The sequence below is a fragment of the Syngnathus typhle genome, linkage group LG5 (genome assembly GCF_033458585.1).
Source record: "Syngnathus typhle isolate RoL2023-S1 ecotype Sweden linkage group LG5, RoL_Styp_1.0, whole genome shotgun sequence".
In the NCBI taxonomy this organism is placed as follows: Eukaryota; Metazoa; Chordata; class Actinopteri; order Syngnathiformes; family Syngnathidae; genus Syngnathus; species Syngnathus typhle.
Window position 1 is genome coordinate 1,886,903 of NC_083742.1, and position 17,116 is coordinate 1,904,018.

The window sequence follows — 17,116 nt, forward strand, 5'->3', positions numbered from 1 at the left end:
CCCTGTTAAAATGGCAAATTCCTACTTGCTCCAATCCGACCTTTGACAATGGAGTTTCCCCTTATCAGACCTTCGAATATCTATGTCCTCCTATTATCTTCGCCTCCACCTCTTAGTAGTTCTTTTGACAGAATCTCCTATTGGTAACCCTACAGCGGACTGTTTAGCATATAATCCCTTACTCCGTTCTCCTGCTTCTACATTGCCGTGCGGGTGCAGTTGAATTTGAGCCCTATCTCAGTCATTATCTTGTTACCTGTGGCCTTGTGCGACTCCTATGCATGAATGTGTGAAAGACAAAAACTTAACGGATCCAACTTTCTGACTACCCAACCTCCACTATGGCGCAACAAACTTCTATCGTATTGAGTAGGTACATCGAGCGTCCTAGCTTCCTCTTGGCTGAATCCACTTTAGTCTAGATGTCTTATTCTAAAATTTATCTAACTCGATTTCTACTTCTTATGTCTGGTGAGCCAAAACATCAGATCTCGCTCTTGTTTCTCACCGTTTTAGCCTATTTGTTTTATTCAAATCTGTTCAATCTCTGACCATGATGCTTCTCTCTGTAGCTCTACGCATTATTCAATTTTTTATCAAATCTCCTCAGTTCTGTCAAACCCAGTGCACAATGAAGCTCCTGTCCACTCTACCCCAAGCCCCACGAAGTTTTAGCACCGCCACGGCAAGGAGTGCGATTTGGCCGTCGGACATTTCAAGGCCATATCTTTTGCCGCACCTCACCCTCTCAAGATGGTTTTCTTTTGTTGTTGCTTCAGAGCCAACACATCCATCACTCTCGAATGAGTCCATTGTTCAAATGTCCATTTTTTCTTCAACATTGTGAGTTCCTCCACTTCTCACTGTCTTTTCTCGTCCCCGAGGATGTTGTCTTTCTTCCGGACTGTACTTGCCCCCTCCAAGCACAACAACAGTCTTTCTTTGTCCTTGCCAAAGGTCAAAGGTGCCTCAAATCCAGGCAACGTTTTGTAGTCGTCCACGGCTGCAGGCGGAGTCTCGGAATCGAGTTTTCAGGGATCCTGGCACTGAGAGTGACAGACTGGGACATCAAACTTGTAAGACTATCTCCAAATGTAGCTGCTGCCCTCCATTCACTAGTAACGTTTGTTTACCAAAAGTCAAATTCTCCTAGTAACAGCAATGTCGTCTTTATATTGTAAGTCCTGCAACTCATCCTATTGTCGAGCTACGTTTTGGTTATAGTTCCAATTTAATGGGACAGTACATTGTGTCTTCAGTATCATTATTCAAAATTAACTCAGAGGTCTGCGTCCCACAACTAGCCCTGATCTATGTTTTGATCTCTCACGTGTGTCATGCTTGCTCAAAAATGCGACTTAGAATATGGTGCTGTGAATTTCCAATCTCCCCGATCAAAATGGATCCCGCTTCTCAGCTGTCCTCTCTCATGCTCCTGTTAGCCTGCAATTGTCCAAATCAAAAATATTATTTTCTTTTAACTCTCTTTCTGTTGAACCTCTAAATCTCTCGTGTTGCTAACCCATCTACTCCAGGAAACGATTTATAGAAAGGACAAACGAATTACTCCCAATATCTCCTCATTATTGACGAGTTAGCCCCCCTTTCTTCTCTCACTCCCTCTTTCTATCTGTCTCTGGGTTTTGACTACATCAGCACCTTATGGCACGTCTCGTGTAAGACCTCGACCACACAACCATCAGGAGAACACTTTATGGTGCAGTTCAATCTCCGCAGGGTATCTCTGCCTAGGAGGGCAGTGGGGGTACAGTCCGATACCAAAACTGGTATGTTTGTCATTTGATCTTTCCAGCAGAGCTGTACTGGTCTTGTGGAAGGGATCAGCTGTTTTATAATCTTGAACCCTATTGCCCGTACAAAATGACCGGACATGGGGGGATGAATAGCGTCTTCAGGCCGGACGCAAGTGAAAGTCGGTCTGCTGTCCACCATTGCCGTCAACGGTTGATTGTTTACTTTCACTGTTATTGTTGGCTCTCGTTCCAGACCTGACACTACCAGCTGACATCCCCCCTTGGGCCCACCGGGCACCTCTAGAATCCAGGTTCCGGGCCCCCGAAAGGGTTCATCGGGCCCTGGGGTCTTGGTGGATGGCGGCTGAACTCCCCTCCTAAGCCTCCTCTGGTGGGCATGCTGCAGTTGCGGGCCCAGTGTCCTACTTGGCCACAGTTATAGCAAGCGTCAGACCTCTGTCCCGGGCCCCCTTTGGGTTTCGCCTTTCCTGCCTTTCCCCTGGCTCCACGCACTCTGGTGCCCCGGAACTGCGTTTGGTTGCGCCCCCAATGGGGTGCTAAACTGACGGGCACTGCCACGGCCACCTGCGGTGGTTGGCCAGCAGTCAGCGGGGGTTGCAATAAAATTTGTTGTGGTGGGGTTTGTCCCACTACCATCACTGGCAGAATTGTGGTTGCTCGGGTTGATCCTTGCTCCCGGCCAAACGGTGTCCCTGGCATTTTGGACGGCACTTTTTTCAACTCAAGCTTGGCCACCTCTAACTTTTGCAACTGTTCCTCTAGATCCTCTTGCTCTCTTGGTTTCACGCTCCATTCTAACTCCTCCAAGCATTGTTCTTTTCTGGCTTCGATGCTCCTTAAAGCGGTCCTTCTCCAGTCCTCCATGGCAACTAGGGTGGAGCGTGCAGTAGGCACAGGGCATTCGTCTCCCCAGCTGTCCTTGCCGCTTCCGCCCTCCGTACCGCTTACATCTTTCCTTGCTCTTGTCTTTTTCCCTGGGGTGCGTCCTTTTTTCTCTGTTCTTCTCGAAATGCTTTTGATTACGGGGTTGTAGCCCCCCGCTGCCCCTTCTGTGTCGCTCTGGCTATCATCCTGTATCTCCCTCTTGGTGTACCCTTGTCTCCCCTCTGTCGCATGTCGAGTTTTATTCTTCTTATGGGTCAGGCTAGGACGCATAACAATGGTGGTTCTAGCTCTTCTGGTTTCGACAATGCCTTTGTCTTTGGTCTCCGACTGATAGCTACCTTCTTGGTTAACTATCGGGAGTTGCGGATAGCCATTACGTTTATCACTCACATTGTACGCCGGGGGACTCTTAACCGGGGCGACATGTGAGAAAGGTGTATTAACTTTGTCCATTAGCTTCCTAGCTTCTTCCACATTCTTCAGTACATCAGCTGTGATTTCCTCTTTTTTCTGCTTAAGCTCCTGATCCAATTTTTGTCCCTGTTCGTCAAATATTTTCAACAATCCCAATTCATATTCCCTTTCCTCCTTTCTCTTTTCCCCTTTTTTCCCTTTTTTGACTCCTGCTTTGTATGTCGATACGAGTACACGTATAATCTCAATTACTTCTCGGTTAAAAGTCCCTTCTGCCGGCCAAGGCCTCTCAATGTCAGGCCATTTCTTATTCCATTTGTTCGAAATTTCTTTAACCCCTTTGATAAGCGGGTTATTTTTCGACACAACCTCTATGGGGGTCACTGTTGGACTGGTAAGGCTCCTGTCCCCCATGTTTTTTTTTTAATTATTTTATTTTATTCTTTTTTTTTTTTTTTTTTGATCAGAAAATAATCAAGCACCAGAGGTCACAAAACACATAAGACAATGCAATCAGATTTTGCCAACTTCAGATGTTATACACGCTCGTTATACAAGAATGTTGGTCCGATATGTGTTTGGTTCCACATAGTTATGACCCCCCAATTCCCTGTGCTAAGATTAAAATTCGAGATGTCACCTGTTTGAAAACAACCGTACAACAGTTTATGTCGATCAGTCTGTTGTCAAGCCCGCTTTGTAATCCCTTGTTCTCGAGTGAGAGTACCACACAAGAGTTTGTGGACAAAATCACACTGGCCTTAAGAATTTCGGTGCGGCGCTCCACGAAGCCTTTCCTCAGACGACCTGGGAGTTCTGTCCGTGTCTCTTTGTCCTCTGGGAGGAGACGTGCGCGTCCACCGTCTCATATTTGTTTGGTCAATCTTGTTCAAGTTAACGTAATCACTCACTTTCTCATTAGTTGTCAGATGGACTAGGGGCGCTGGCCGCCCTCAACAGGCTCCCTCTTAATTTATGAGCGAACCCCCCTTTCTTCACTGTCTCCCCCCACCTATCGGTCCTGGGCCGAATGTGTGTGGCGTCCTGCCATAAATCACTGCTGCCACTGCCCAACTCTTTTCTTGAGACACACAGGAACACATACATTAGTATTTTAATGAGTATTGCAAGCATGTCTCTCTCTTGCCTATTTGCAAACTGTTCAACATTAGTGCCAGTGAAGTTTCAGTTTTAATCATGCACGTTCGTTGTTAATCATGCACCCTTTGCTCATCCACATTTGATCTCCCCTCGTCATGTCTCAGTTCTCATCGACATTGACCTCTACCGGGGGGACCCAGCCTCGCCTTTTGCGGGCTCCTCGGCACAGCGCCCTCGGACAAGGGGGGGGGGGGGGGTCAGCGTATCAATGTTGACGCCACGGGCTGGCCAGGCCCGCGGGTCTCGCCGGCCCCCACCTTTGCCGACACAGCACCATTCCGCGCCTTGGAGCACCCAGGGCCCCCTCCTTTCTTGAACATTCTCTGACGCACACACATCGAGCGCGCACACAACCGCACATGCACACACCCATCCGCGCGCACGCACGCCCGCTCAATACACACAGCGCGCACGCAGAGCTCACACACTCACACGCATCCGCACGCACGCGCACCCCATACACTAAGCGCGCACACAGCTCAGACGACCGACGACAACTGACAGAAACTTCACAGACATTACGCACAAACATAGAACACAGACAAAGGGATTCGAATCCATCTCTCATGTAGCTTCTCACTAACCGCTTCCATGCGGTTTGGTCATTCTGTGTCTTCTTACCGTGCGCAGGTGCACTTACAAACAAGCCGTTTGCACTTCTTGTCTTTGTTTCCCCTAAGAGCGCTTTGCATTTCCCCTTATACTGCAGATTTTTAACTTCGGTGTGCACACAAATTACTTTTCTTACATGGTATACCAAAATTAACCCCCCTGAGGCCTCTTTTTTCCACGTTTTCCAATTTCTATCGGCTGCCCACTCCTCCGCTCTGCCAATTGCGGTCTGCTGCAAGCCGTAAATTTTATCAGACTTTGACAGGAGTGTGTGCTATTACAGTGCGCCTCGCCAATCGGAATCGGACCGTGACGACTTGGGTACAACCGCAGCGCACCAGTTCGCCCCGGTAAGTTGCCCGAAGAGTATCTCTCTAAGCGGCTAACGCACCAGCTGTCAGCCGGGGGAACCTTGCAACCCGCACAAACTCCTAATCTGATCAGTGCTCAAATAACGTGGTCTGCGCGCATCATCCTTCTCGGCACCCTGGTCCCAGACCCAGCCGGTAATTTTCCCACATTCGTTCACACGGTTACGGATGCCAAGGCTGCCCATTCCTCCGCTTTGCCAATTGCGGTCTGCAGCACGCCTCCCTTTTTCGTGCGACCTATATATAGAGACAAATGCCCCCACCGAACATCTCAACCACATTAGTGTGATCTCAACTACATTGCGTGTGATCTCAACGTCCCAGCACGACCCCGGGAATTATGCCTCCGGTGGCTTGGTGGTGCCCGTCTCTTGTCGCACACAGTGTTCAATCGTACCTGTGTTTCCGCCTCAATCACACAGCTAAAATTTCCATCCTCCATCGGATCTGTAGCCAAAACAAAGTCCACGTTTTATGGGACTTTCTATTATTATTCTCTCGTGACAGCCGATCAGTAATGCCTAAGACATCCTGTCCTGTTTCACGTGCCCTCTCTCGGAGCATTTTCTTTCTCATTCATCATTCACACCAGACATGTCACTCACACTACTGTGCACATTCCCCATTAAGTGTTATGCTATTTTCCCATTTTTATTTGCCTTTTTTCTTTTTTCTATTTTTTTGGTACATTTTCATTTTTCTATTGGGGCTACTCCCCCCTTTCGAAATCCACATCTCGTCGACATCCAGCTAGGGGAGACAAATCCCCCCCCCCTTTTTGCCAGCCACTGGCACACCAGGCCCGTTAACTGTCCCGCTTAGGAGCCACTCCATCCCCCCCCCACACCAGGCACGAGCACATTGCGATACTGTGAGTGAAAGCTTCTCACCTCAAACTCAGCCTGCCGGCCGGACGCTCGATGCTCGCACCCGGGCGGGCGAGGGCTCCCCGAAGGACAAGAGTACAGTTCGTGACGCCAAAATTGTGGTGAATTCTCTTCGATGGTCAGCTGGTCTTCCAAACAAGATGGTGAAAAAGTGGCTGGCTTGGGGAAGGAAAACTTCAGTCACACATGGCTGATTGGGGAAAGATTTTATTCAACCGATGTCAGAGAGAAGTGTCTCGCGCCCTAGCCAAGATGTCGAGTCCCCTTTGTCTACTCTCGTCCTAAACCTTATACTCTTGCGCTTCCCTCCACGCGGGAGCGCGCAGATGGGGCTGTTGGCTGACCTATGACCCCGCAGTTGCCTCCCCATCTCTACATCGTGTGTATCTTAGCAGTTGTTAATGGAAGCCAGATGTGTCTGGCGCCAATGAGTCTACCTTCCTGGACCAAGCCCCAAACAATACCACACGAACCTGACCCGAACATGCCCTGGTCGTACTTAGGCTTACTAGTGAGATGAACATTGCATGATATCATAATAATAATACACTACACGCGTATAGCAGCCATCGTTATAGCATTAGCCGTCCGCAATTTCCCATCAGCCTCAGCTCGCAATCTCCCATGAGCCTCAGCGAAGTGTAAACAATCGCGTTTCTCAAACGATCTCCTATAAAATGATCGGAACTGACTAAAGTTCGATCAAACGCATTGGTCCTACTTACCTATGTTTCCCTTCCATATCGATCCGTAGATTTACTCGAAACAATAACAGAGCAGCCTAGTTTGACATGAAATAGCCTCGCGCGTATAGCAGCTATCGTTATAGCATTAGCCATCCGCAATTTCCCATGAGCCTCAGCTCGCAATCTCCCATGAGCCTCAGCAAAGTGTAAACAATCGGGTTTCTCAAACAATCTCCTATAAAATGATCGGAACTGACTAAAGTTTGATCTAAGGCATTGGTACTACTTAGCAATGTTTCCCTTCCATATCGATCTGTAGATCTACTTGAAACATTAACAGAGCAGCCTATTTTGACATGAAATAGCCTCGCGTGTATAGCAGCTATCGTTATAGCATTAGCCATCCGCAATTTCCCATGAGCCTCAGCTCGCAATCTCCCATGAGCCTCAGCAAAGTGTAAACAATCGCGTTTCTCAAACGATCTCCTATAAAATGATCGGAACTGACTAACGTTCGATCTAACACATTGGTACTGCTTACCTATGTTTCCCTTCCATATCGATCCGTAGATTTACTCGAAACATTAACGGAGCAGCCTATTTTGAAATGAAATAGCCTCGCGGGTACAACAGCTATTCGGTGACGCCCCCTTACTGCAGTTGCCGTAATGTTGGGAAGCGATGCGACCTTGTAATTTACTAGTCGTACTAAAACGTACTGAAACATTTTGGCAGAGCACTGTGTACAACCAGTATGGATCAACAAATTCATCAATTGATCCATATATATAACGCGCTCTGCATTATAAGGAGCATTGTGGTTTTTTTTTTAGTAAAATGTTTTTAGGTACGCCTAATAGTGCGGAAAATACGGTATGTCATTTTTGGGGCTCTGCAATTACTGCAGAGCATGGATCCCACATTATGCGGAAAAGACGCAACCGCTCTTAGATATTGCGCATGGAGTCCCCATGGCGATGACAGAAAAAATAATGTGGACACCGGCAGCAAATGATGCTTTTGTAGTGCTGAAACAGGCTCTGATGGAAACCACATCTCTTATCTTGCCAGACTACAATAAAACCTTTGTGCAAACAGCAGACTGCAGGAATGGTTTTATGACCTCAGTGTTGCTGCAGAGTCATGGCAGCAAACTAAGACCAATTGCATTTTATTCAAAAAAATTGGATCCATTGGCTCAATCCTTGCCAGACTGTGTCCAAGCAGTATGCGCGGCAGCGCTTGCAGTGAGACAATCTGCAGATGTGGTGCTCTTTCACAAAATGGAGCTGCTAGTTCCACATGCTGTAGATGTGTTGCTACTGCAAAGCAAGATGTACTTTTTGTCACCTCCCACACACCTATCCTACACTGCTACACTTCTGACACAACCACACATTGTGATAAAGAGGTGCACGGTCCTTAACCCAGCAACGTTGATTCCGTTCCCAGGGGATGGTACACCACATAACTGTTTGGATGCTACAGAACATCTACAGCTGCCCAGACAAGATTTAATTGACACACCACTTAACAAAGGGGAAAAGTGGTTTGTGGATGGGTCATATTCAAGGGATCCTAAAGGGATCAATCAAAGTGGGTATGCAATTGTGGAATTGCCAAACCAGATTGTTGAAGCAGAGAAGCTTCCATACAATAGGTCAGCGCAGGCTGCTGAGCTAATTGCACTAACAAGAGCTTGTCAATTGGCAGAAGATAAGGAAGTCACTGTATACACAGACAGTCAGTATGCGTTTTCTACTCTGTTCTATTTTGCAAAACAATGGGAGCGCAGAGGGATGACAACATCGACCGGTAAGCCGGTTTACCCATGCCTCCTTGTTAAAAGACTTGTTGCAGGCCATTCATTTACCTGCTAAACTAGCTGTGTGTAAATGTGCTGCTCACACCACAGGCACAGATGAAGCCTCAAATGGAAACAGATTAGCGGACAGAATTGTGAAAGAAGCAGCAGCAGGGAAACATGGCCATGAATTTTTTTAAATATATTCAGAGGACACGCAACTCATAGATAAGACTATACTGACAGATATGCAGGGCAATGCTCCAATGGTAGAAAAACGAATGTGGGCGACAAAAGGTGCAATAGCGGATACAGACAATTCCTCCGCATAAATGACAAATCCGTTTTACCAAAATCACTTTTTAAGGCAGCTCCGATTGTGACACATGGGCCTTGCCATGTGTCGACAGGGGGGGATGAGGTCCATCATACATCAACAATTCATACCTTTGGTTTGGATGTCTACTTAAAAAAATATTGTAAAGCATGTCCCGTTTGTATGAAACATAATCCACAAGGAAACATGAGACCTAATAGAGTCTCATTTCCAAAACTGTCTTACCCATTTCAAATCATGCATATGGATTTTATTGAACTCACACAAAGTGGACCTCACAAATACTGCTTCGTGATGATTGATGCATTTTCCAAATGGGCGGAAATAGTTCCATCTAAACGTGCAGATGCCTTAACAGTGGCAAAAGCCCTTTGCAAAGCCATCATACCGACTCATGGCATCCCCCAAACCATTTACAGTGACAATGGTCCACACTTTGTGAACCAAGTTGTACAGAACATGGCCGTGCACCTTGGGATAACGTTAAAAAAACACTGCAGTTACCACCCTTCCAGCGCTGGCCTGGTTGAACGAGCAAACTATACTATCAACAGCAGGTTGAAAAAAATGCATGGAAACAACAGGCAGATCTTGGCCAGAGTGCCTAGACTTAGTGAAGCTCTATATGAGAATCACTCCCACTTCAGAAGGGCTAACATCTTTTGAAATCATCCACGGGAGGCCATATAGACTACTTGTGTTCCATGCAGATTTACAAAAGGCAGATGAAGAACAGTCTTTGGCAGATTACATGATCAGAACGCTCGGACTGACAGAGGTGTCAAATGCAAATTTACTGCCGCCTGATCTTTCATCCTCACAGGTCGACAACCCCATCAAGCGAGGAGACTGGGTCTACATCACAGTCATCAAAAGAAAGAACTGGGTCAGCCCACGGTGGGAAGGACCATTCCAAGTTTTGCTGACTACCCCCACCGCAGTGAAGATCGCTGAACGGCCCAGCTGGATTCACCTCAGCCACTGCAAGTTGCGGAGAGTGCTGGACCCCTTATTCGGAGTGGTGGGGAAGGCTGACTTCAAAGTGGTCCCATCGTTTAGGGTGGGACGTCTCAATGTTGGTGAAGAGAACAACGATCCCCACTCCGCTGGGCGAGGGGATGTCCCGGTGTCTCTGCCATCCTAGTAGCAACGGGGCTCCATATGCCAGGTGGATCCTCTGCTGCGTTGTGGTTGGAGCGTCTATGGACTCAGCTGAACAGACCAAGTGACAATGTTGACCATGAAAAACGATGGTCACACGATGAGAACTTTGAGGACTGGTCATGGGACCCCAGAAACACATACGAAACCAATAATTGGTACCGCTACGTCAAATTCACTGTGAGATCACACACACAGGAGGGTTGCTATGTGTGTTCCAAACTTCCTCCTTCCTCTACCCAAGTTCACTTGGAGGCCAGAGCAATGAATGTCACTGAAGAGAAATGTATGGCATCTATGGGAGGAGTTAAGTTAAAAACTAAAGTTAAAGTCCCAATGATCGTCACACACACATCTGGGTGTGGTGAAATTTGTCCTCTGCATTTAACCCATCCCCATGTGATTTTAATCCATCCCCTGGGGGAGAGGGGAACAGTGAGCAGCAGCGGTGCCGCACTCGGGAATCAGTTGGTGATCTAACCCCCCAATTCCAACCCTGGATATCAACACCGTGCTGTCACAGTCAGTGATGCCGACCCTTCCCGCCCAAGACTTGCGGAAGGTACCTGTGATCAGATTTTCTGGACAAATCTCAATGTGACTGTTAAAGGACAAACATTGCCGCAGGTGGCCTACACAGAGCGGCCACCTGGAGTGAACTATCCGTGTTATATCCAAGGAAGTGAGACCCCCAAATGCATTGACAGAGACTGCTCTCCAGGAGGAAACTGGATGGGAGCTTTGGACATCGCCGCTGAGTGTCAGGATAAGAGAGCCATTTCAGGTGGTGAGGGCTCTCCGACCACCATGGCTGCACCATCAAACGGAACATACTTCATACAGAATGGCTGGTGGCTTTGTGGTCACAAGGTTTATCCGATGCTGCCCGCCAACTGGACACGAGTGTGTGCACCAGTGTGGGTGACAGACCACACCTACAGGATACAACATCGTCAATTGACAACGGCACACAACTCTTCTGGACGTCGATGCAGGGCGGTTGCAACCTTTGACCCCCATGACCCTGTCTGGGGTGCAAATGTTCCGGACGACCATTAAGTATGGCCCGTCGGAAACAAAGTTGTTCATGGGCTTTTTCCTTGGATCGGAGTTGGAAAACAATCACTCTTCATCGAGACACTGAAAATCCTTTGTGAACCTCTCACTGCAAGTCGATGATGGACAAAATAGAGAGATTCAGGCTATTAGACCTATGGTCTTGCAAAACAGGATGGTTTTTGACTTGTTGACGGCAGCACAAGGTGGTGTGTGCCACATCATTGGGACTTCCTGTTGCACATACATTCCAGGAGATAACGACACGCACATCAAGGAAGCCATGAACTCACTGAGGAATTTACAGCAGGCCATGTCGGAGGATAAAATCCCACATCAATGGGATTTCTTTTCATGGCTATTCTCTGGCGCTTGGTGGCAGTTGCTGTTGAAACGTTTGGCTCCTGTGCTTGCTCTGCTGGTATTGTTGTGCTTGTTTACGACCTGTGTTATCCCATGTTTGAAGTCTGCTGTGACAAGGTTTGTGTCTTCTACCGTAGCACAAGTACATATACAACTTCTCAGAGATAACGGATGTGATGACTATGATGTGCTGCGAGACGTGGATTGTGTAGATGCTGTTTAGCTCAGCATTATTTTACAGAAACTTGATGATTTGACCATCGAAAATGCCTTGCAAGTGACGGATTCAATGATGTACTGTTTCTGTGTTTTTCTTTTTTTTATTGGTAACATTCTGGTCGCCTAAGGCAGAGGGACCGTGTGACTCTTTTCCTGCATTTAATCTAGCCGCAGGTTTTTCAGTTACACACAAAATCTGGACTGGAGTATTGAGGGAAAACCTCATCTTCACTGGAAGTTATTGCTGTCATTGTATTTTCTTACTTATGCTGATTGATCGGGGTTGACATAATCATATGATAAAACAGGAGGAATATGTTAGGGTTTACAGAATATCTTCATTCATCCCCATAACAACAATAACATCCCCATCCCGTAAAAAAAAGGTTTGTTACAGAAACACAGATGACAAAAACTCGAGAACAACACGGCCTGGGAGAGGAAGGGCCGCCACATAGAGGCCGAATGACGCGTGGCAGTGAAAGCCGTAAGCCTGTCGATTCCCCTTTTAACCCCCAGGTTAACCATCAAAATCGCCACCTGGAACATCAGGACAATGTTTGAACTGGGGAAGACAGTCCAGGTAGCACAAGAGATGAGAAACTACAACATCTCTCTCTTGGGGCTGTATGGTGGCTAATGACAGGGTAGCTGAGGCTAACATCTGGAGAGAGAGTGCTGTACTCTGGTCACACAGAAGTGGGCGCCCAACACACAGAAGGCGTGGCTCTGATGCTGGCCCCGGCAGCACAACGCGCTCTCATTGGCTGGGAACCGGTCAACTCATGGATCAACACCGCCAAGTTCGCCACGAAGATGGAAAACCTCAAATTGAACATCATCCAATGCTACGCTCCAACAAATGATGCAGAAGAGGACAAGAAGGACGATTTCTACCACCAACTACAGGCTGTACTCGACAGACAGAAAGAGAAAGACATCAACATTCTCTTGGTTGATTTCAATGCCAAGATTGGAGCCGACAACACAGGATACGGAGAGATCATGGGTGGCCATGGGCTGGGGCAAATGAATGAAAATGGAGAGAGTTTTGCAGACCTCTGCTCCTTCAACCAGCTGGTCATGGGAGGCAGCATATTTCCCCACAAACGTATCCACAAGGCCACTTGGAGATCCCCAGACCACATCACAGAGAACCAAATAGACCACATATGCATCAGCCGAAGGTTCAGGCGGTCAATGCAAGATGTTCGACTAATGAGAGGGGCAGACGCGGCATCAGACCAGCACCTCTTGCTGATGACTATAAAACTGAGTCTGAAGAAGCACTCCACAACCACCAGCACAACAACAAAATACGTGGTGGGACTTCCCAGGAATAAAGAAGTAGAAAGCGGATTCCAGATCGGCCTTACCAACAGGTCCCAACTACTGCAGGAGCAGTATGAAGAAGTGGATGCAGACGTGACAGTGATGTCATTAAGTGGGTCTTTTTACCTGCTAAGTCAAGTTGCTGTGGAAGCTTTAAGACACTGTGCTGAACCGTCATAGGCACATCAGTCAGTACGGCTCATATGGCGACAACCTTTCTTGCGTTCCTGTAGAAGATTGTCCATTCATATTGCTAATGAGAGTAGAAAGTAAAGGTCTGAGGGGAGCTCAAGAGGCACAACAGATGCAAGATGAACCGCTGAAAAAGCACATAGCCCATCATCCAAGTCTGACATGAGTATACTAATTAGCCTGCGTCCTTGGCCCTGGCTCTTTACCATTTTCCTCTTACATGTTTGAACATCACGCAGCGGCACGGTGGGGCACTGGTTAGCATGTCGGCCTCACAGTTCGGAGGGTGCGGGTTCGGTTCTACCTCTGGCCCTCCCTGTGTGGTGTTTGCATGCTCTCCCCATGCCTGCGTGGGTTTTCTCTGGGACCTGTTTTCCTCCCACATTCCAAAAACATGCTTAGTAGGCCGATTGAGCACTCCAAATTGCCCATATGCGTGAGTGCGAGTGCAGATGGTTGTTCGTCTCTGTGTGCACTGCGATTGGCTGCCAACCGATTAAGGGTGTTCCCCGCCTACTACCTAATGACGGCTGGGATAGGCTCCAACAGACTCGCAACCCCCGTGGAGACAAGCGGTGCAGATGATGGATAGATGGATGGATGGATGGATGGATGGATGGATGGACGGATGGACGGATGGACGGATGGACGGATGGACGGACAGACGGATGGCTGGCTGGATGGCTGGCTGGCTGGCTGGATGGATGGATGGATGGACGGATGGCTAGACGGATGGATGGATGGACTTTAAACACGGGACGAAGAACAAAAAGCGTGTTCTAAGATATAATATGGACTTTTTGAATTAAAAACATTCAAGCAACTTACTTAAGTTGTAGCCTATAAATGATGGCCCAGCCCCACCCCGATATTGGAGAGTGGATCCTTCAACTAGCATCATCCAGGTGCACAAAGCTAAATTGGACTAAACTTCAATGAGTGCAGGTGGGGGTGGGGGGGGGCGTTGAACAAGTTAATGGCATCTCTAAAATTAGACACGGGAAAGAGAACTGCGATGCAAAAGGGGTGTTCTAAGTCATAATATGGAGGATTTTTATTAATTTAAACATTTATACAACTTAATTAAGTTGTAGCCTATTAATGATGGTCCAGCCCCACCATTACTCGTTGGAGCGGCCCTCCAGGAAAAATCCTGGCTCTCCCGATTACCCAGCACGCCATTGCGTAGAGCACTGGTGTCAAACTAATTTTTGTCGTGGGCTACAGCCTCTTCATAGTTTTCTTTGGAGGGCCATTATGATTATCAACCCAAATAATTGTATGAAGGCCTCGTATTATATACAGCAGGGGTGTACAAACTTTTTGCAAAGCGGGCCAGATTTGGTTAGATGAAATTGTATTGGGGCTGACCATTCGCACCGACATTCCTCGAACCATTACCATAGTAAATGAACTTGTAAATATGTAACGATATTCTTTACTGTCTGCAGATAGGTTGATATTGCAAATGAGAATCTTGTCACGTGCCTGCGTCACCTGACTTAAAGCCATGCCCCCAATCAAGCTAAACACCAGCACATGCCACGGCTTGTTGGGACTGCTCTATTTAAACTCGGTGAAGCCAGTGGTTGTCAGTTCGTCCCCTTACTCTACCCGTGACGGCTCTGCTCACTGTGCTCCGCTCACTGTGCTCCGCTCACTGTGCTCCGCTCACTGTGCTCCGCTCACTGTGCTCCGCTCACTGTGCTCCGCTCACTGTGCTCCGCTCACTGTGCTCCGCTCACTGTGCTCCGCTCACTGTGCTCCGCTCACTGTGCTCCGCTCACTGTGCTCCGCTCACACTGTGCTCCGCTCACTGTGCTCCGCTCACTGTGCTCCGCTCACTGTGCTCCGCTCACTGTGCTCCGCTCACTGTGCTCCGCTCACTGTGCTCCGCTCACTGTGCTCCGCTCACTGTGCTCCGCTCACTGTGCTCCGCTCACTGTGCTCCGCTCACTGTGCTCTGCTCGAACGATTCCCGTTGTCGACTTTGGTCGTGTTCTGACCCGACTCGCCTTGCTCGCTGCCTGTCCTGATTGCCGGCTGCCTCGACCACCTGCCTGCCTCCGACGACGCGCCACACTCCTCTGCTCAGCCACACCAGCCAGACCGGCAGTCCAGCCTTTCCCTTGTTCAATAAAGGTTTGCACTGCATTTGGTCACCCCATCTCTGTTCCTGACAAATCTATCGTCAATGGGATTTGTCACAATTACCCCAAATTTACTATTTTTAGAACCGCAGTCGGACAAACACAAGAGCCGGTTAGCTTGCAGGACCTCACCTGAGAGCTATCACACAATAAAGCTTACCTACCGACTAAAACGGGTTTCTTTCAGCTGAGTTTAATGTCTCTGCATGTCAGACAACGTTTAAGTTGTTCCACACTATGATTGTTGATTACTTTTCAGGAAAGTCAGCAACATGAGGTTACCTTCCAGGACCTTAATCTTTGTCCGACTGACCGAACATGACGTCATTTGAGATCAACCCTGTTAGAGTGGTGCTCACTCTAACTTATTTGCAAGAACCACACGGGAGACAGTATGGCATTTGAACACTTGTAAGTTGAGAAATTGTTCGTCATTGTGCATACAGTGATGTTCGAACGAAGTCTGACTTTGGATTCTTGCAAGAGCATATTTATTGAGAGAAGCAGGGTGGGGGTGGACTGGTTTGGTGAACCCCTGGCTTCTGATCAAATCAGAGCAGGGCGTGTTTTATGACGTTGGGGGAAACAGAACGACTTAGATTGCTTCCTCTGCAGCTGGTCAATCAGTAAAGAGGATGCAAGCACTTTATTATACAAGGTTATACAGAAACTAGTGGAGCACACCATTTGTAAAGTTTCAACTACTGCATGGTTAAACTTTCTAGAGTCAAGGAAAGGTGAACGGTTTTAACAAAGTTAACAATTCTAGTTAACATTCCAACATAATCATACAATCAAAATAATCTATCAAACCTAACAAACCCCATTGCACTACCAGATACATTAAAGCTGAAAATAATACATTAAATGCAAATGAACAATTTTATGAAAGTTGAATGATTTTTTTTTATTATTAGATGTATTAAGCTTGTTTTATTATTGTTATTGCATTAATGAGAAGGGTGATATTGGTGTTTAGACTGCAGGAGACAGGCCAGGTTGCATCATGTCAGATTTTTAATCCAAATTAAATCATTCTCTATTTTATCTATTTTATTTCAACTTCATACGGAACAAATTACTTCCTAATTACAAAATAATAATCAATAGTCTTTTTGTTGTTTGCAATCACAGGGCAGCGCGGACGCGTAGTAGTGTGTAGAGTAAGTGCGAAGTAGACAGCTCTCACCAGTAGTCTGTGTTTTTTTTTTTTTTTTGCCTTTTTCTGTGCAGCGTCACTTGCAGTGTTTCTGATTCCAGTGTCGTCTTAGTCCTTGGTGTGCGGACATTTGAATGAGGAAGTGTCTGTGTCACTGATTATCTTGCAAACGGACACTTGTGTGCGTGTGAACTGCGAATGGACGGAGGAGACACGCTCGCAACCGATCATGAGCGTTGGCTCAGGTGTGCGTTCTCGTTCGGACGAGTTTAATTTCTGTGGCTCGCTCTGGAGCGCGCAGGTCCCCGCGACAGTGCCAGCGGGCCACCTATTATTTATTTTATGACACAATGCTTTGGGCCTGTCCCAATTTAGACACGGGCTGGAATTGGCCGCGGGCCGGACTTTGGACACACCTGAGTTAGGCAAATTAAAAATCCCACAACATTAATCGGCGTTTTTACTATGGACAAAATGGAATTAAATGCATGGACACAACTGGTTTAAAGCGAACCAAACGGTCAGGTCCTAATATACCCTTATTCTGCTGGT